At 47.0% G+C, this 22,009-nt stretch overlaps 1 long non-coding RNA gene across 1 annotated transcript; it reads right to left on the bottom strand.

The window, feature by feature from the left end:
• Positions 1 to 18,779: 18,779 nt before the first annotated feature.
• Positions 18,780 to 19,319, bottom strand: LOC127313627 (uncharacterized). The gene is made up of 3 exons (XR_007859144.2): positions 19,173 to 19,319; positions 19,013 to 19,064; positions 18,780 to 18,892 (listed from the first exon to the last, which is right to left on the bottom strand). It is a non-coding gene; the product is annotated as an uncharacterized lncRNA (long non-coding RNA).
• Positions 19,320 to 22,009: the final 2,690 nt, after the last annotated feature.

Genomic DNA, 22,009 nt, shown 5'->3' with positions numbered 1-22,009 from the left:
CTTGCCAGAGGCACCCAGCTTGGCATCGGCAAACTGTTCCTTGGAGAGGTCTATCGATATCTCCAACTAATGTCTGTCAAATTATCCTCCCAACGGACAGTCAAAACAGGAGGTCCCTGGTGGTTTATTCAGCTATGGGCTCAGCTGTATTTCCAGAACCATATCCCAAACTTCCCACCTTTGGCCACTCGCACCTTTCCAGATGCTAACGGGAAGCAGATCCGATGCACTAGCTACGGCCAAGCCTTGTATAGCCTTCCAGGTAGTAAACTGATCCCCAAGGAAGCATCAAAGTGGTTCAGGATTTTCTTCCAAGGCCTGGACAATCCTCTCTTCTTCCCTTACACGGAATCTGAAAATTTTGAAAATCCAGTCTCCTTCAGGCTAGACAGCTTTGCCGATGACACCAGCACCCGGCAATTGTATTCCACCATGATCCGTCCCTGCTTCCTTCCAGTTGGCATGCGCACATCAAACAGAATAATCAAACCTGGTTATGAGTCCTATCAGCCGGTCGTAACAGCCCGGCAGTTTGGTCTTGGGCAGGTGTCTCCTCACTTCTTCCTCCATCACTTGACAGAGAGCAGAGCTGATTTGCCCGATATCCTCACCGGTCAGAGGTGTTACTCTTTCTTTGATGCTCTAGCCATCCCAATCCCCAATAACCTCTCTTTCACTTCATCAACCGACGGTTTTGAGACCTGGTGGTCCATGTGGAAAACTCATGCCTTCAGGAGAGCTCTGGGACCGTTGCTTTGAGACAACTCGATGCCGAATATGATATCCCCACGGAAATGTACTACCACTCGCAAATTTTCTTGAAGTGGCTTACAATGATTTTTATAACCTTGCTCTGTCTCCTTGCAGCAACAAGATGGTCCAGAACCTACACATGATGACGGATCCCCCTTTGAATTCCTCCCATCGGCTCCGGTAGTCCTCTTCTGCAAAAGCTCGCCACCCTTGAAAAAGGTCGTCATGCAGAGCCAGCCGATTCCACCAGAATCGGCTTCCAAGAGCAAAGTCTCTTCCGGGCCAGCTGCCCCCCGAGCCCCAATCAAGGCGAGAACGGCAGTGAAGAAAGTAGCCGCTAGGAAAACTTCGAAGCGCCGGAACCCTTCTCCAGATCAAGAGAGCTCGCACGTACGTTGATCCATGCACTGACTGGTTTCATCTGTCCTTATGGGCTTCTGCAAGCATACTTGTGCTTACTAACTCTTCTTTTATAGGCCTCCACCGAAGACAACTCCAGCGAGGAAACACAATCCAATCGAGGGGATTCGAGCTCGGGCAACTCTGGGAAAATCACCACGCCGAGCCAGCCAGATTTGCCACCATCGGCTTCCAGGAAAAGATCAGTTCCTGAACTCGTTGCCCCCAAGCTCCAATCAGAGAGGGGCAGGGCGGTCAACGCACCACGAGCCGATGCATCAAGAAGGCTCGAAAGGAGCCGCAAGCCCCTTCATCAAACCAAAAGGCCTCAAATGTAATTATCCTCCATACTCTCCCCGGCTCATCTTTCATGCTAATCCATTGCTGCTCGCATCGGCTAACCACCTCCTTTGCAGACTGATGACACTTCTAGTGGGGGAGTCGAGGAAGTATTGATGTCCTCCGCAAACCTGGATCCAGCAATCCCTATAGGTGTTGTTGACAAGATCACCAATTTGGCCAAGCCCCCAGCAGAAACACAAGAGCCGATTACCTCATCATCGGCTGTCCCCCTGGTCTCAGGAGAGGTATACTTCTTTCGTTTGGCTTGCCCTTCCGTTTTGCTGGATACTAATGCTGTTTATGTTTGTCAGGGTTGTGACCTCTCGGGCTTGCTAACGTTCGACCCTGAATCCATCGAACCAGCTCCTTGCGATGAACCACGACCAGCGCCGTCGAATGTCAATTCCAGCGTCTCAAAGCCCTGCTTTCCTCCCCGATCGAGACGTTGGTCGAAGACCCCGCGGAAGTGAAGAGTGTTCTTGAAGAAATCCAGCACCACCTCCCGGTAACGTTGCAGGTGAAACTCTGGCCAGTTGTGACTCTGTCTGCCTACAGGTCAAGGGTGAAGTTAGCTCGTCAGAGAATCGATCTACGCCACGCCCAACTTCCGTTGAAAACCGATATTGCAGACAAATGTCAGCGGCTCAATGCGAAAAAGGCGGCCTTAGATGCCAAAAGCGACACCTCATCAGCACCGCCGAACTTGAGACCCTGTGAAAGGAATTGGAGGACCTTGAAGAGAGGGTCCGGGCAACCAAACAGCTCATTTCTGATAAGGAAGCTCTCATTGCCCGTTCCCAAGAAGAAGCAGAAGGCCTCAAAGCTCAACTGAAAACTGATCTGGCAGAAATACGTGACCTGCACAAGCAGCTAGTGACGGGCAAGGACGAAGATGATGAGGCCGAGATCACCGAGGTGGATCGTGTCCGTGCTGACGCCCTCCGTGCCTTCGAGGCATTCCTTCCATAGAGCCTATCCATGTAACCTGATAACTGCTCGTAACAGCTTGTACCTCTAGAGTCGATGGCTGCGCATCGGCTTTTTAGTCTAAAGTCGATGTCTGTGCATCGGCTGTACTTTATGTCCTGTTGCTTTGTATATTTTTTCTAAAGTCGACGTCTGTGCATCGGCTATGCTTTATATATATATTTCTTACCGGCCGATTTCATGCATCGGCCCCCATATTTCACTGTCCGTCATCCCACATACTTGGGAAATATTTCTTGAGATGCTGACCATTGACAGCCACTGGGAACTTCACACCGCTCAGCTCCTCAAGCATGTATGCGTTACCCCTTAAAACTTGGTCGACCATGTACGGCCCGTGCCAATTTGGAGACCATTTACCATACACTGCATCCTTAGTCCCCAATGGTAATACAGCTTCCCATACCAGATCACCAACGTGGAACTCCTTTGGTCTCACCTTCTTATTATATGCGCGAGCTACCTTGGCTTTGTTCTCTTTAATTTTCTCAAGCGACCAAAGTCTAAGTTCCGTTAGATCCTCAATACTATCACTCATCAGGGTTGCATATTCTTCAGCTTGTTAGATCATTCTGAAACGTAACGCGTCTCGACCCAGCCGTGATTTCCCAGGGCAATACGGCTTCTTGTCCATAGACCAGATGGTATGGCGAGGTTTTTATCGCTCCATGACATGACATGCGATAAGCCCACAAAGCCTCTGACAATACCTCGTGCCAACGTCTAGGGTGCTCGTCGACTTTCCTCTTAATCAGCTTGATAAGGCTCTGGTTGGACGCTTCAGCTTGCCCATTTGCTTGAGCATAGTATGGAGATGATCGGATCAACTTAATTCCCATGTCCTCGCAGAACTTTCTAAACTCGCGAGAAATGAAGACCGAACCTCCATCGGTCGTGATCGTCTGGGGAATCCCAAATCTATGAATGACATGTTCCTTCACGAAATTGATAACATCTTGTGACGCCACCGACTTCATAGGGACGGCTTCCACCCATTTAGTGAAATAATCTGTAATGGCCAAAATCCAATTATGGCCTTTGCTCGATGGAGGATTGATTTTGCCGATCATATCCATACCCCAACCTCGAAATGGCCAAGGCTTGATGATGGGGTTCATTGCTGATGCGGGTACCGTCTGAATTTTCCCAAACATCTGACACGCTTGACACCCTTTATAGTACTTAAAGCAATCCTCAAGCATGGTGGGCCAATAAAACCCCGATCGCCTGATCAACCATTTCATCTTATGAGCCGATTGGTGAGTTCCACAGGCGCCTTCGTGTACCTCGTGTAAGAGCCGATTTGACTCGGCTGCTCCCAGACATTTGAGAAGTAACCCTTCCAAAGTCCTGTAGAACATGTCATCTCCTATAAGGACATATTTCATGGCCTTGTACCTTATCCGTTTAGGTGCCCCCCGAGCCGGATCTCTTAAGTAATTGAAGATATCGGCTCTCCGGTCCATCCGGTTCCAGAATCATGCACGAACATCGGCTCCACCTGCTACGTCCTTGTAGCCTGACGCCATCTGTGCGAGGTCGTTGGCCTCGGTGTTTTGCGACCTCGGGATTGATACGTCTCCGACGTATCGATAATTTCTTATGTTCCATGCCACATTATTGATGTTATCTACATGTTTTATGCACACTTTATGTCATATTCGTGCATTTTCTGGAACTAACCTATTAACAAGATGCCGAAGTGCCGATTCTTTGTTTTCTGCTGTTTTTGGTTTCAGAAATCCTAGTAAGGAAATATTCTCGGAATTGGACGAAATCAAAGCCCAGGGGCCTATTTTTCCACGAAGCTTCCAGAAGTCCGAAGATGAAACGAAGAGGGGCCACGGGGTGGCCAAACCCTAGGGCGGCGCGGCCCCACCCCTGGCCGCGCCGGCCTGTGGTTTGGGCCCCCCGTGCCGCCTCTTGACCTACCCTTCCGCCTACTTAAAGCCTCCGTGACGAAACCCCCGCACGAGAGCCACGATACGGAAAACCTTCCAGAGACGCCGCCAACGCCGATCCCATCTCGGGGATCCAGGAGATCGCCTCCGGCACCCTGCCGGAGAGGGGAATCATCTCCCGGAGGACTCTACGCCGCCATGGTCGCCTCCGGTGTGATGTGTGAGTAGTCTACCCCTGGACTATGGGTCCATAGCAGTAGCTAGATGGTTGTCTTCTCCCCATTGTGCTATCATTGTCGGATCTTGTGAGCTGCCTAACATGATCAAGATCATCTATCTGTAATTCTATATGTTGCGTTTGTTGGGATCCGATGAATAGAGAATACTTGTTATGTTGATTATCAAAGTTATATCTACGTGTTGTTTATGATCTTGCATGCTTTCCATTACTAGTAGATGCTCTGGCCAAGTAGATGCTTGTAACTCCAAGAGGGAGTACTTATGCTCGATAGTGGGTTCATGCCCGCATTGACACAGGACAGTGAGAAAGTTCTAAGGTTGTGTTGTGCTGTTGCCACTAGGGATAAAACATTGATTCTATGTCTAAGGATGTAGTTTTTGATTACATTACGCACCATACTTAATGCAATTGTCTGTTGCTTTGCAACTTAATACTGGAGGGGGTTCGGATGATAACCTGAAGGTGGACTTTTTAGGCATAGATGCAGTTGGATGGCGGTCTATGTACTTTGTCGTAATGCCCAATTAAATCTCACTATACTCATCATGATATGTATGTGCATGGTCATGCTCTCTTTATTTGTCAATTGCCCAACTGTAATTTGTTCACCCAACATGCTGTTTGTCTTATGGGAGAGACACCTCTAGTGAACTGTGGACCCCGGTCCAATTCTCTTTCTTGAAATACAATCTACTGCAATACTTGTTCTCTGTTTTCTGCAAACAATCATCTTCCACACAATACGGTTAATCCTTTGTTACAGCAAGCCGGTGAGATTGACAACCTCACTGTTTCGTTGGGGCAAAGTACTTTGGTTGTGTTGTGCAGGTTCCACGTTGGCGCCGGAATCCCTGGTGTTGCGCCGCACTACATCTCGCCGCCATCAACCTTCAACGTGCTTCTTGACTCCTACTGGTTCGATTAAACCTTGGTTTCTTACCGAGGGAAACTTGCCATCGTGCGCATCACACCTTCCTCTTGGGGTTCCCAACGGACGTGCCAACCACACGCATCAAGCAAATTTCTCGAGCGCCGTTGCTGTGGAGATCAAGACACGCTGCAAGGGAGTCTCCACTTCTAAATCTCTTTACTTTGTTTTTGTCTTGCTTAGTTTTATTTACTACTTTGTTTGCTGCACTAAATCAAAATACAAAAAAAAATTAGTTGCTAGTTTTACTTTACTTGCTATCTTGTTTGCTATATCAAAAAAAAAACACAAAAAAATTAGTTTACTTGCATTTACTTTATCTAGTTTGCTTTATTTACTGTTGCTAAAATGGCCAACCCTGAAAATACTAAGTTGTGTGACTTCACAACCACAAATAATAATGATTTCTTATGCACACCTATTGCTCCACCTGCTACTACAGCAGAATTCTTTGAAATTAAACCTGCTTTACTGAATCTTGTTATGCGAGATCAATTTTCTGGTGTTAGTTCTGATGATGCTGCTGCCCATCTTAATAATTTTGTTGAACTATGTGAAATGCAAAAATATAAAGATGTAGATGGTGATATTATTAAACTAAAATTGTTCCCTTTCTCATTAAGAGGAAGAGCTAAAGATTGGTTGCTATCTCTGCCTAAGAATAGTATTGATTCATGGACTAAATGCAAGGATGCTTTTATTGGTAGATATTATCCCCTGCTAAAATTATATCTTTGAGGAGTAGCATAATGAATTTTAAACAATTAGATACTGAACATGTTGCTCAAGCTTGGGAAAGAATGAAATCTCTGGTTAAAAATTGCCCAACCCATGGATCGACTACTTGGATGATCATCCAAACCTTCTATGCAGGACTAAATTTTTCTTCACGGAATTTATTGGATTCAGCTGCTGGAGGTACCTTTATGTCCATCACTCTTGGTGAAGCAACAAAGCTTCTTGATAATATGATGATCAACTACTCTGAATGGCACACGGAAAGAGCTCCACAAGGTAAGAAGGTAAATTCTCGAAGAAACCTCTTCCTTGAGTGATAAGATTGATGCTATTATGTCTATGCTTGTGAATGATAGGACTAATATTGATCCTAATAATGTTCCATTAGCTTCATTGGTTGCACAAGAAGAACATGTTGATGTAAACTTCATTAAAAATAATAATTTCAACAACAATGCTTACCTGGAACAATTCTAGTAACAACTATAGGCCATATCCTTATAATAATGGCAACGGCTATGGTAATTCTTATGGGAATTCTTACAACAATAATAGGAGTTCACCCCCTGGACTTGAAGCCATGCTTAAAGAATTTATTAGTACGCAAACTGCTTTTAACAAATCTGTTGAAGAAAAGCTTGGGAAAATTGATATACTTGCTTCTAAAGTCGATAGTCTTGTCTTTGATGTTGATCTTTTGAAATCAAAAGTTTTGCCTAATGAAAATCATCATAATAAAATTGTTACTACAGCAAATGCCATTCAAGTTTGAATTAATGAGAATATAAGATTAATGGCTGAACTGCGTGCTAGGTGGGATAGAGAAGAAAATGAAAAACTAGCTAAAGAGAAGAATGTAGCTAAAGTTTGGACTATTACCACCACTAGTAATGCTAATGCTACACATGTTGCTGCACCTCATACTAATACTAATAAAAGAATTGGTGTTAGCAATGTTTCCACTTCTAATGCAAAGCGCGAGAAACTGCCTGAAACTGCTAAAACTGCTGAATCGCCTGTGATAAAGCTGCTGAAATTTTTTCCAACATTGGGGATGATGATCCCATTGCTTTAGATTATAATGGTTTGAATTTTGATGATTGCCACATCTCTGAAGTTATAAAGTTCTTGCAAAAACTTGCTAAAAGTCCTAATGCTAGTGCTATAAATTTGGCCTTTACACATCATATTACAAATGCTCTCATAAAAGCTAGAGAAGAGAAACTAGAGCGCGAAGCCTCTATTCCTAAAAAGCTAGAGGATGGTTGGGAGCCCATCATTAAGATGAAGGTTAAAGATTTTGATTGTAATGCTTTATGTGATCTTGGTGCAAGTATTTCTGTTATGCCTAAGAAAATTTATAATATGCTTGACTTGCCACCACTGAAAAATTGTTATTTGGATGTTAATCTTGCTGATCATTCTACAAAGAAACCTTTGGGGAAAGTTGATAATGTTCGCATTACCGTTAACAATAACCTTGTCCCCGTTGATTTTGTTGTCTTGGATATTGAATGCAATGCATCTTGTCCCATTATATTGGGAAGACCTTTTCTTCGAACTGTTGGTGCTATCATTGATATGAAGGAAGGTAATATAAAATATCAATTTCCTCTCAAGAAAGGTATGGAACACTTCCCTAGAAAGAGAATGAAGGTACCTTTTGATTCTATTATGAGAACAAATTATGATGTTGACACTTCGTCTCTTGATAATACCTGATGTACACTGACAGCGCCTAGCTGAAAGGCGTTAAAGAAAAGCGCTTATGGGAGACAACCCATGTTTTTACCTACAGTACTTTGTTTTTATTACTGTAGCAACCTCTCCTTATCTTAGTTTTGTGTTTTGTTGTGCCAAGTTAAGCCGTTGATAGAAAAGTAAGTACTAGATTTGGATTACTGCACAGTTCCAGATTTCTTTGCTGTCACGAATCTGGGTCTACCTCCCTGTAGGTAGCTCAGAAAATTAAGCCAATTTACGTGCATGATCCTCAGATATGTACGCAACTTTCATTCAATTTGAGCATTTTCATTTGAGTAAGTCTGGTGCCATTTTAAAATTCGTCAATACGAACTGTTCTGTTTTGACAGATTCTGCCTTTTATTTCGCATTGCCTCTTTTGCTATATTGGATGAATTTCTTTGATCCACTAATGTCCAGTAGCATTATGCAATGTCCAGAAGTGTTAAGAATGATTGTGTCACCTCTGAATATGTTAATTTTTATTGTGCACTAACCCTCTAATGAGTTGTTTCGAGTTTGGTGTGGAGGAAGTTTTCAAGGATCAAGAGAGGAGTATGATGCAACATGATCAAGGAGAGTGAAAGCTCTAAGCTTGGGGATGCCCCGGTGGTTCACCCCTGCATATATTAAGAAGACTCAAGCGTCTAAGCTTGGGGATGCCCAAGGCATCCCCTTCTTCATCGACAACATTATCAGGTTCCTCCCCTGAAACTATATTTTTATTCCATCACATCTTATGTGCTTTGCTTGGAGCGTCGGTTTGTTTTTTGTTTTTTGTTTTGTTTGAATAAAATGGATCCTAGCATTCACTTTATGGGAGAGAGACACGCTCCGCTGTAGCATAAGGACAAGTATGTCCTTGGTTTCTACTCATAGTATTCATGGCGAAGTTTCTCCTTCGTTAAATTGTTATATGGTTGGAATTGGAAAATGATACATGTAGTAATTGCTATTAATGTCTTGGGTAATGTGATACTTGGCAATTGTTGTGCTCATGTTTAAGCTCTTGCATCATATGCTTTGCACTCATTAATGAAGAAATACATAGAGCATGCTAAAATTTGGTTTGCATATTTGGTTTCTCTAAGGTCTAGATAATTTCTAGTATTGAGTTTGAACAACAAGGAAGACGGTGTAGAGTCTTATAATGTTTTCAATATGTCTTTTATGTGAGTTTTGCTGCACCGGTTCATCCTTGTGTTTGTTTCAAATAACCTTGCTAGCCTAAACCTTGTATCGAGAGGGAATACTTCTCATGCATCCAAATACTTGAGCCAACCACTATGCCATTTGTGTCCACCATACCTACCTACTACATGGTATTTCCGCCATTCCAAAGTAAATTGCTTGAGTGCTACCTTTAAAATTCCATCATCACCTTTGCAATATATAGCTCATGGGACAAATAGCTTAAAAACTATTGTGGTATTGAATATGTAATTATGCACTTTATCTCTTATTAAGTTGCTTGTTGTGCGATAACCATGTTCACTGGGGACGCTATCAACTATTCATTGTTGAATTTCACGTGAGTTGCTATGCATGTCCGTCTTGTCTGAAGTAAGAGAGATCTACCACCTTATGGTTAAGCATGCATATGTTAGAGAAGAACATTGGGCCGCTAACTAAAGCCATGATCCATGGTGGAAGTTTCAGTTTTGGACATATATCCTCAATCTCAAATGAGAAAATTATTAATTGTTGTTACATGCTTATGCATAAAAGAGGAGTCCATTATCTGTTGTCTATGTTGTCCCGGTATGGATGTCTAAGTTGAAGAATAATCAATAGCGAGAAATCCAATGCGAGCTTTCTCCTTAGACCTTTGTACAGGCGGCATAGAGGTACCCCTTTGTGACACTTGGTTAAAACAGTGCATTGTGATGATCCGGTAGTCCAAGCTAATTAGGACAAGGTGCGGGCACTATTAGTACACTATGCATGAGGCTTGCAACTTATAAGATATAATTTACATGATGCATATGCTTTATTACTACCGTTGACAAAATTGTTTCATGTTTTCAAAATCAAAGCTCTAGCACAAATATAGCAATCGATGCTTTTCCTCTATGGAGGACCATTCTTTTACTTTCAATGTTGAGTCAGTTCACCTATTTCTCTCCACCTCAAGAAGCAAACACTTGTGTGAACTATGCATTGATTCCTACATACTTGCTTATTGCACTTATTATATTACTCTATGTTGACAATATCCATGAGATATACATGTTACAAGTTGAAAGCAACCGCTGAAACTTAATCTTCTTTTGTGTTGCTTCAATGCCTTTACTTTGAATTATTGCTTTATGAGTTAACTCTTATGCAAGACTTATTGATGCTTGTCTTGAAGTGCTATTCATGAAAAGTCTTTGCTTTATGATTCACTTGTTTACTCATGTCATATACATTGTTTTGATCGCTGCATTCACTACATATGCTTTACAAATAGTATGATCAAGATTATGATGGCATGTCACTCCAGAAATTATCTGTGTTATCGTTTTACCTGCTCGGGACGAGCAGAACTAAGCTTGGGGATGCTGATACGTCTCCGACGTATCGATAATTTCTTATGTTCCATGCCACATTATTGATGTTATCTACATGTTTTATGCACACTTTATGTCATATTCGTGCATTTTCTGGAACTAACCTATTAACAAGATGCCGAAGTGCCGATTCTGTTTTCTGCTGTTTTTGGTTTCAGAAATCCTAGTAAGGAAATATTCTCGGAATTGGACGAAATCAAAGCCCAGGGGCCTATTTTTCCACGAAGCTTCCAGAAGTCCGAAGATGAAACGAAGAGGGGCCACGGGGTGGCCAAACCCTAGGGCGGCGCGGCCCCACCCCTGGCCGCGCCGGCCTGTGGTTTGGGCCCCCCGTGCCGCCTCTTGACTTACCCTTCCGCCTACTTAAAGCCTCCGTGACGAAACCCCCGATGCGAGAGCCACGATACGGAAAACCTTCCGAGACGCCGCCAACGCCGATCCCATCTCGGGGGATCCAGGAGATCGCTCCGGCACCCTGCCGGAGAGGGGAATCATCTCCCGGAGGACTCTACGCCGCCATGGTCGCCTCCGGTGTGATGTGTGAGTAGTCTACCCCTGGACTATGGGTCCATAGCAGTAGCTAGATGGTTGTCTTCTCCCCATTGTGCTATCATTGTCGGATCTTGTGAGCTGCCTAACATGATCAAGATCATCTATCTGTAATTCTATATGTTGCGTTTGTTGGGATCCGATGAATAGAGAATACTTGTTATGTTGATTATCAAAGTTATATCTACGTGTTGTTTATGATCTTGCATGCTTTCCGTTACTAGTAGATGCTCTGGCCAAGTAGATGCTTGTAACTCCAAGAGGAGTACTTATGCTCGATAGTGGGTTCATGCCTCGCATTGACACCGGGACGATGTGAGAAAGTTCTAAGGTTGTGTTGTCTGTTGCCACTAGGGATAAAACATTGATGCTATGTCTAAGGATGTAGTTGTTGATTACATTACGCACCATACTTAATGCAATTGTCTGTTGCTTTGCAACTTAATACCGGAGGGTTCGGATGATAACCTGAAGGTGGACTTTTTAGGCATAGATGCAGTTGGATGGCGGTCTATGTACTTTGTCGTAATGCCCAATTAAATCTCACTATACTCATCATGATATGTATGTGCATGGTCATGCTCTCTTTATTTGTCAATTGCCCAACTGTAATTTGTTCACCCAACATGCTGTTTGTCTTATGGGAGAGACACCTCTAGTGAACTGTGGACCCCGGTCCAATTCTCTTTACTGAAATACAATCTACTGCAATACTTGTTCTACTGTTTTCTGCAAACAATCATCTTCCACACAATACGGTTAATCCTTTGTTACAGCAAGCCGGTGAGATTGACAACCTCACTGTTTCGTTGGGGCAAAGTACTTTGGTTGTGTTGTGCAGGTTCCACGTTGGCGCCGGAATCCCTGGTGTTGCGCCGCACTACATCTCGCCGCCATCAACCTTCAACGTGCTTCTTGACTCCTACTGGTCCGATTAAACCTTGGTTTCTTACTGAGGGAAACTTGCCGCTGTGCGCATCACACCTTCCTCTTGGGGTTCCCAACGGACGTGCCAACCACACGCATCAGGGATCCAACTGAAGTTTATGTACCTAAATTGTGCCATCAGCTCACGGCATTCCATCCATAATGGGAAGAGCGACTCGCTCTCGCATTTGTATTCTTCCGTGAGCTGGGAAATCACCAATTTTGAGTCTCCAAAAACTTCCACCGCTTCTGCCCCGGCCTCCAAAAGCAACTCCATTAGCTTGCGTATTGCCTCATACTCAGCGACATTGTTGGTGCAAGGGGTAGGTAGCCTGATGGAGAAGGAATATGTTGCCCCCCTGGGCGACACGAGTAGAATGCCGATGCCGCAACCATCATCACAAGCCGATCCATCGAAAAACATGGCCCATGCACGCACCGACAGTGCTGCTATATCAGTGTTGATTCGTTTAGCAATAAGATCGGCCAACACTTGTCCCTTGACTGCTTTCGCAGGCTGATACCGGAGATCAAATTCCGATAATGCAAACATCCACTTACCGAGTCGGCCTTTCAACACAGGAGCCGACAGCATATGTTTGATGACATCTGATTTGCATATGATGACAATTTCCGCTGACAGCAATATGTGACGAAGCTTGGTGCAGGTAAAAAATAGGCAGAGGCACAACTTCTCGATCTCAGGGTACCTAGTTTCTGCATCCAACATCCTTCTGCTGAGGTAGAAAGCAACTCTCTCCAGACCATCATAAAGTTGCACCACCACTGAGGCGATGGAAGTGTCAGCTACTGACAAGTAAATATAGAATGGTCTATCTTGCTGGGGCGGAACCAACACAGGTGGCTTCGTTAGATACTCTTTAATCTCGTCAAATGCTCATTTGTTGCTCTGCCCCCCAGCGAAACTCCTCATCAGATTTAATTTTTACCAGTCCCATGAACGGCTCGATTCGCCCTGACAGATTGGAGATGAACCTTCTGACGAAGTTGATTTTGCCGATGAGACACTGGAGTTCCTTCTTCGTGGTAGGCGGTTTCATTGTTCGCACTGCCTCCTGACTTTTCAGGCCGATCTCAATTCCGCGTTCATGAACCAAGAAACCCAAGAATTGACCGGCCGTTACACCAAAAGCACACTTCTTTGGATTCATTCTTAGCCCGAACTTTCTAGTTCGGTCCAGGATGCGTCGCAGATCCTCCAAGTGTCCTTTTACTGAAACAGACTTGACTACCACGTCATCAATGTAAATCTCCACCAACTTGCCGATCAGATCATGAAAGATGTAATTCATGGCTCTTTGGTATGTTGCGCCGGCATTTTTTAGTCCAAATGTCATGACTACATATTCAAATAAGCCCACTGAACCTGGTACTCTGAATGCAGTCTTGTGTATATCTTCTGGAGCCATAAAAATTTGGTTGTAACCGGCATTGCCATCCATAAAACTTAAAACCTTATGACCAGCAGCTGCATTGATCAACGTCTCTGCTACCGGCATTGGATACTCATCCTTTGGAGTGGCTCTGTTGAGATCCCGAAAATCTATGGCGACGCGCCATCGGCCGTCCTTTTTCTCTACAGGCACGATACTAGAAATCCACTCGGCGTACCTGCATGGCCTGATGAACCCGGCGTTCAACATTTTCTCGATCTCTTTCTTGACTTCTTCTAAAATTTCGGCCTTCATCTATCGTGCTCGCTGTTGGAACGGCCGAAATCCTTTCTTAAGAGGGGGCCGATGCTCAATGATGCTCCTGTCTAACCCGGGCATCTCTGTGTAATCCCAGGCAAAGCAATCTGGGTATTCTTTCAACAGAGCTATCATCAGGCCCCTCAGATGTGGATCTAGCTTTTTGCTGATAAATGTTGGTCGCGGCTTATCCCCAGGACCAATGTCAATCTCTTCTAGCTCATCAGCTGATGTAAATCCATACCCTAGCTTTCCGTCGCCTGTTAGATCGATGCTGAACACGGAGTAAACGTATGGGGAGGATATTTTGGGCCGATTGCTGGAATCGGCCCTCCTTTTGATTGTATTGCTCAATGAAGGTTTACAACTTATTTGTGCTCTACTACGGGAGGGAGTCTCCCTACTACAACTACGTGACATGCTTGAGGTGAGATCATTGCTTTTTATGTTTTGGGGCCGATCGCAGGGATCGGCCTTGCCACGTACGTCCATTGACTTTGCTCTTGCTACTCTGTCAGGCCGGTGGATAAGACCAGCCTCACCCCGTTTTTTGTAGCTTCGATGCGCTCACAGCCGTCCAAACTGACTCCAGAGATCGGCTCTTGGTCGTCTGCGTCCCAAATATTCATACCAGCTATTGAGATCTCGACTGAGTCATCTGCATGAATGACCTCCACTTCATCTCCATCCCACTGTATTAGGCATTGGTGCATTGTGGATGGAATGCAGCAGTTGGCGTGAATCCAATCTCTCCCTAGCAGGACAGCGTAGGTGCTTTTGCTGTCGACGATGAAGAATGATGTAGGGATGGTTTTTCGGCCCACGGTTAGATCCACGTTCAGAACGCCTTGCGTTTCTGATGCTTGGCCGTTGAAGTCGCTTAGTGTGACGTTGGTTTTGATCAGATCTGCGTTAGAGCATCCCAAACGCCGTAGCATGGAGTAAGGCATTATATTAATGGCCGCTCCCGTGTCAACCAACATCTTGCTGATAGGCTGCCCGTTGATATAACCTCTTAGGTACAAGGCCTTCAAATGTCTGTAGCTCTTCTCTCGTGGCTTTTCAAAGACAACTGGCCGTGGGCCGCAGTCAAACTGTGCCACCGGCGCTTCTTCGATTCTTGGAGCACAAAACTCTGACGGAAGAATGAACACCATATTTGTGCCAGCCGATGCCTTCGCATCGGTTTTTACTTGTTTGGGGCGCCATTCTTTCTTCTGTGGACGCATCTCCGTGTCCAAGGTTTGCTGAATTTTCACGGCCAGATCGGGCCACGCTTTCCTCAACGTGTGCAGGTATTGCGCATCGGCTTCCTCCAAGCTACGTAGCCGCTGAACCCTACGCTTTTGGGAGTGACTGAGTCCATCAGGGCACCACCTTGGCCGGTGGTACCTATCTTCTTCTTCATCTCCTGACTCCTCGAAATCTTCCACTCGAGATGACTTAGCTCGTCTGTTCTGAGATGGGAGAGGCCCTAGACGTTTGAACACTGACACCTCACCTGTGTCCTCCTTCTGCTGTCTACATTCCGGGCAGTTGTCGATTGTAGGCAATCGGCTCATACCTGAATCCCAGCAGTGCTTAAAGAAAGGACAATCCCAGTGTCTGTCCATGTCTTCCTGCTCTCTTCACTTCCCCTTAGCGCGACGCTCATACCCTTCGTCGTCTCTATCATACCGACGATATTTTCCATTGTCTACACCAGACCGACGATATCTTTCGTCATCTATATCGTACCGCCGGCGTCGATCGTACTGACGCTCATATTTGTTAAGGAGGTGCTCGGAGAGTGGTCGTTGATACCGCACGTTCCTCACTTGTTCCTCGGTGATGTACCGTCTGTCATCATATCGGGGCCGGTCGCGTGGGCCGGCCTCCTCCTTTTCCTTGCCACGGGGATGACCGCTTTCTTCTTTATCCCTGCTATGGTGGTATACAGGCCCTGCCATGTTAACACCGAATGAGAAATCTAACTGACGCCTCGTGGAGAGATTGTGCTCCACCATGTTGGCGCCAGGAAATGGTTGCGTGTCCACCTTCATAGCAAACTGACCAAAGATCAAATGGCCTTGCTCTATCACCGTTTGGATCTGCCGATGCAACTCTTTGCAGTCATTGGTGATATGGGTGAACGAGTGATGCCACTTGCAGTACGGCCTCCCGTTCATCTCTTGCGCCGTAGGGATTTTATGGCCCTCGGGTAACTTCAGCTGTTTTTCCTTAAGCAATAAGTCGAATATTTGCTCAGCTTTGCTTATATCAAAGTCGAACCCTTTTGCAGGCCCTTGTTGTTTCACCCATTTGCAGGACACGGGGTCTGCCCCCCGAGCCCATTCAGCCACGGCTACTTCCTGGTCTTCTGCAGAGTCCCCAACTTCTTCTGCCTCGACCAGGCCTATCGGGCGTTTGAACTTGTCTTGGTATAATTCTGGGTGACGCTGCTCATACAATGTTAATTTCTGAGCCATGTGCGCCAGCGAATTGTACTCCACTTGGAAAGCCAGATCCTTGATCGGCGTTGCGAGGCCCAACACTGCCAGATCGACTGCTTCTTTCTCAGTTAAACGAGCCGAATAACATCGGTTCTTGACAGTCCTGAAACGCTGGATATATTCCGCCACCGTTTCTCCACGCTTCTGCCGCACCTGCGCCAGATCGGCAATGCCAGCCTCGGTAGCCTCTGAGTGGTATTGAATATGAAATTGCTCTTCCAGCTGCTTCCACGTCCGGACTGAATCTGGTGGCAACGAGGTGTACCACCCAAAAGCTGGTCCTGTGAGAGATTGCGCAAAAAACCTTACACGTAACGGGTCTGATGCTGAAATCATGCCCAACTGTGCCAAATATCGGCTCACATGCTCAATCGAGCTAGACCCTTCTGATCCATTGAACTTTGAGAACTCAGGGAGCCGATACTTGGGCGGCAGTGGAATCAAATCGTAATCGTTGGGGTACGGCTTGGAATAGCCGACTGTTCTCCTCTTTGGCAGGATGCCGAACTGGTCTCTCAAGATTGTACTGATTTGTTCCACGGTATTAGCTGCAGGGGCTGAGCTTTCATGACTCGTTCCGGTGGCATATTTAGATAGCCAGGCCTGTTTATCGGCGTCCGCTCCAGAAATCCCTCCTGTTGCAATCTGGTTCGTTCGCGCCACGTTATTGTAGTCCGGCACGTATGTGCACACGTATCCATGTGGTACCTCTTTAGGCGGCTCTTGCAGGAACTGGTAATCGCCAGGATCGCCTCCAATCTTGTAGACGACGTATGCCGGTGAACCCGGCGGCTCTGGAGCTGCAATTGCGAATGGCAGCTGCGGTCTGGTTTGGAACGGTATCTCTCCCTGGTGAGTTCCTAGAGCAGGCCCTGACGGAGAGTACTGGTGCTTCATGATTTCCTGAACCACGCGAACCGCAATGCGCTCGAAAGCGTTTACCAGGCTCTCAGAATGACGGTGTAGAGAATGAGCCACCATGTAATTAACTTCCTGGCGCAGAGCTCTGGTGCGTTCTTCTGAAGGGGTAGACAGATCTACTTCATCGAGAACGCCTTCAGGTGAGAACCCTTTCCACCTAATGCCATGTTTACGGGTCCTCTCGAAAGAGCCGATGAGATCGGCTTCGAAGACAGCTTTAAACTCATCATATTTCTTCTTGTGCTCCTCAGGCAGTTCTTCATACGTGACTGGTGTCTCCGCCATCTCAGCTGCAGATGTCGACGCCGTTGCTATAGAATGTCCCACCGGGCGTGCCAGAATGTGTTGCCTGCCAAAACCCACTGGCGAGCAGCGACGAGCAACACGAAGAGCCGGGAGGCTCCCAGAACTGCTGGTGGGTCCTGGTCCCTCGGGCAACGGCCCGCAAAACTCCGGCACGCGTCCTGGCTGTTGCGAGGGCGTGCCACCTGACCTATACCTGATCAGGAAGGTGATGGATTGCTTCAATTAGTTTCCTGCATGGCAGACACGTAAACATTAAATCCGAGCCTCGATCGGCTCTCAGGTTGCCCTATGAATCGGCTCAAGTAGCCGATCGACCCATGGTTCGTATTAGATCTACGATGACATGGGGGTCCTGCTTCATCAAAACCAAGTTAAATCGACCTACGACAGTCTAGGGTTTTCACCGCGTAATCGGAACGTCCTACACGTAGTTGAGCCTGGCAGATACGAAAGATAACAGAAAGCTAGTCCTAGAAAAGGCCTAAAAACCAACATAGAGTCGATTCTCGGAACAACTCCTCTAGGATCGGCAAACCATACCTTACGCACTACTGGATCATTCAACCCGTTTGCAAGGCCTAACCACGCGGATATCAAACTAATCTTTGGAGAACAAGGAACAACCATAACAGATCAGATCTACTAAATAAAGACCAAGCAAGTTGCTACCTTTACACCTAAGATAGGTGCAAAGGCAGCTAGATATGTGGGGGTAGCCTAACTAAGCAAACATATCAAAAAGGTATCGATGTTAGCCCCAACACATCCATGATAACGGTGTTACTCGCCATCAACAAGGCTTCAATACGAGCAACACAAAACAACGAATAAACTGATACTGCCCAGATCGCAAGATGCGATCTGGGCAGCATGGCGCTTACCCGGAAGAAACCCTCGAAACAAGGGGTGGGGATGCGCCTAGATTGTGTTTGTTGTGAACGTGATCGTCCTCCTTCCTCAATAACCCTAGGTACATATTTATAGTCCGTGGACTTCCTATTTTCGGAATAAACCTAACTGTGTACGAACTAAACTCTATCTCGTAATCTACCATAATGTATAGATACACGGGCAATCTAGCCCAAACTCTCGCAGGAGGCCGATTCAGAAACACTTTATGTGCATATCCTCTAAGCCCATCTCAATCACGGCCCAACTCCCAATGTGGCTAAAATCCGCATATAACAATATCAAAAATGCATATATCGTTCAATAAATGCAGCAATTAAGTAAATATAAACCTTAGGAATGATTTTTTCGCAATTATCCACAGAGATGAGATAACCAACCTCTAGTCGGGCGTCTTGGCGCTCAGACCCATCACCACCATTGCGTGAGCACATATCAACCAGTCATTTACGCCCATTTCACACATCTTTTCCTTGTGAATGTACACGCTTCCTCCAGACGATTCATGAGCATAAAACAAGTAAGCATGTGTAGTTCAATAACTGCAGAAATTATCTAAATACTGGAGAGAAAATATTAAGCAAAATCAGGGGAAAAGAAATTAAGAATCACCTCACACCCAAGGAAAGGGAAGCATCAGTGCACACCCTCCTCCACTCACACCCTGCGTAGGAGAAGAAAATCTGAAACAACCTCTTGCGCCTCCTCCTTGGGAACTTAAATACCACCATGTATAGCACAAGAGGGGATCATGGAGAGTGGGGGATCTCACCCTTGAAGCCTGAGCAATAGAAATCGGAGGGTGATGATCTTCTCTTCTTCTTCTCCTTCTCTTGTCTCATTCTCTCTGCCCCTTGCTGCTCCTCCACCTCCAGCCCCGCTCCACCCCGTTGGTGCTCCTCCACCTCCGTCCCAGCATGGCCCCTCGAGATCCCCCCCCTGCTCCACCTCCAGAACCACCTCCCTCTCCCACTTCTCCACCAGAAATGCCCTAGATGTGACTTCCTCGTCCAACCTCCATGGCAGCCTCGCCCCACCCAGGTTTTGCAACAAAAACGAGGCTGATGGGGGCAAAACTAGTGCGGCGAGCTGGGGAGGAGGGAGGGCGGCAGGCTAGGGAGGAGGGACGGTGGCGGGCTGGGGAGGAGGGAGGCACGGGAGTGAGGAGGAGAGGAGGACGGGTGGGGAATTGAGGATTAGGTCGCTCTCTAGGTTTTCGCTTGAGCAGGACGTGAACGAGCCGGTGCGGCTGTCTCTGCTCGCTGGCCCCCCCATGCGGCCAGACCCATCCGTCAGCAACCCATCGGGGAAGGCAAGAGGTAAGAAATGTTTTTACCCGATCCAACGGCTGCAGGCAAAAGTGGGCGATAGAAATTACTGTAGCAGGCAAATCGGATGGCGGACGAAGGTTTGCCCCCGGAGGTGCCTCGGTTGAGCGGGTACTCTTTCAACATTTATATGAAGGAATGGGGATGATGGAGATCAAGGTGTGCATCCGGCTACGGGGATTCCATATGATGTGATAGGAGAAGCAATGTGAGCACAAGATCAACTCGCACCTCGTAGGAGTGGAAGAGTGAACCAAAGAGATCTTGAGGAAGAGGAGTTCGGAAACAGGATTTGATTGAGGAGGATGAAATTGAGTTCAAGGATGACGATGAGTATTGAGTGATCATTTCATGATCATAGAGAGATGATGGCATCATGCTATCAATCTTTCAATTATCATTATTCATGTGTGTTTTGTTATGTTGTGTGGGACTATGCCACTATGAAACTATGACACTAGTTCTTGTTATGTAATATGTCATGTGAGTCATGATTATATTGCTTCATTGCTTGTATGATAATTGAATAGTATTGCTTGTTTACTATTATTGTTTGCTTGCTAATATTTTGATCTATGTGCATGTAGCTTTTGGAGAAAAGACTTGGAGGATTTGGAGAACAAGAAAAGGGAGCAAAACCGAGACAAAACAAGGTATTCATCCACATTCTTCCTTGAAAATGTAGTATTACATAGAGTAAACTGCATGAGCGGTCCCTAAAACCGAGACAAAACAAGGTATTCATCCACATTCTTCCTTGAAAATGTAGTATTACATAGAGTAAACACATAGAGTAAACTGCACGGGAGGTCCCTATTCTTTTCCCGCACCTTCACATAAGTCTCTATTCTTTGAAATTGAACATCTAAGTTCTAAACCTTTCGTAAGTGATTCATGTGAGGTCCTATTTTGCTCCGACCACTTTGACCTATCTACGTGGCACTTTGACCATTGCCACATCAACGGTAGGGCCCACAAGGGGAACTGTCCATACGTGTATAATTGCTAAAAGGCCCCCACAGGTTATATTCCCTATGTACTATTTTTTTTCAAAGAATAAAAGGAGGAGGGTGCCGCTCGCCGATGAGTCCAAGGCCGGGAATGGTGCAGCGGCCCATCCTCCCCTGCCGCAGGTCTGATTGGAGCGGGCAGCTCGACGGCCTGTAGGACCCCCTCCTCCCCTGGTGGTGGCGGCCGGCCAGCGGCCCGGCTTCCCTTGGCGCAGGTCCGGTCGGAGCGGGCAGCTCGACGGCCGACAGGACCCCCAGCTCCCCTAGCGGCGGTGGCCGGCCAGCAGCCCGTCCTCCCTTGGCGCAGGTCTGGCCGGCGTGGCCGCGTGGGGAACTCGCCCGTCCTCCCCTGGAGGCGGCGGTCGGCCAGACGCCAGCGGCCCGTCCTCCCTTGGCGCAAGTTCGGTCGGAGCGGGCAGCTCGACGGCCGGCAGGACCCCCTCCTCCCCTAGCGGCGGTGGCCGGCCAGCGGCCCATCCTCCCCTCGGCGCAGGCCCGGCCGGTGTGGGGAACTCGCTTGTCCTCCCTGGAGGCGGTGGCCGGCCAACGGCCCGGCCTACCTTGGCATAGGTTCGGTCGGAGCGGGCAGCTCGACGGCCGGCAGGACCCCTCCTCCCGTAGCGGCGGTGGCCGGCCAGCGGCCCGTCCTCCCCTGGCGCAGGTCCGGCCGGCGCGGGGAACTCGCCCGTCCTCCCCTGGCGGTGGCGGCCGGCGAGCGGCCCGGCCTCCCTTGGCGCAGGTCGATGCAGCCTAGGCGCGATGTCGCGTTGGAGCGCGTCGGGCTGGGCTGGATGAGTAGGGAGCAGGAGGGGCGCACGCGGTCATCGCCGCGCGTCTATGGTCCGCGCAAGCCAGCCGCGTGCTCTTCCTCGCAGAGATCGACGCGATGCAGTGACCCACCGGAGTTGAAGAAGACAAACTCAACGACGGTGGTGGAGACCCTCCCGCAACGAGGAGAACGACGATGCCGAGCACGGCGCGCTCTGGACGTCGAATTTGGGGCCAAGCGCTCATGGAAGAATCGGGGGATCTTTTTGCAAAATTGTATGTCCAGCTGGCACGCCTCCTGGGCCCGATGTAGATGTGGCACCGGTCAACACTGTTCAGACCGATTTAGGACCTCGCGTGAATCACTTACTAAAGATTTAGGACTTAGATGTTCAATTTCAAAGAATAGGGACTTAAGTGAAGGTGCGGGAAAAGAATATGGACCGCCCGTACAGTTTACTCTATTACATGTTTAGGAATTAGGATACAAAAAAGGGTGTGGC

The sequence above is a fragment of the Lolium perenne genome, chromosome 7 (genome assembly GCF_019359855.2).
Source record: "Lolium perenne isolate Kyuss_39 chromosome 7, Kyuss_2.0, whole genome shotgun sequence".
Lineage (NCBI taxonomy): Eukaryota > Viridiplantae > Streptophyta > Magnoliopsida > Poales > Poaceae > Lolium > Lolium perenne.
The sequence above is the reverse complement of the archived record's forward strand: the minus strand, read 5'-3'. Positions and strand labels throughout refer to the sequence as shown.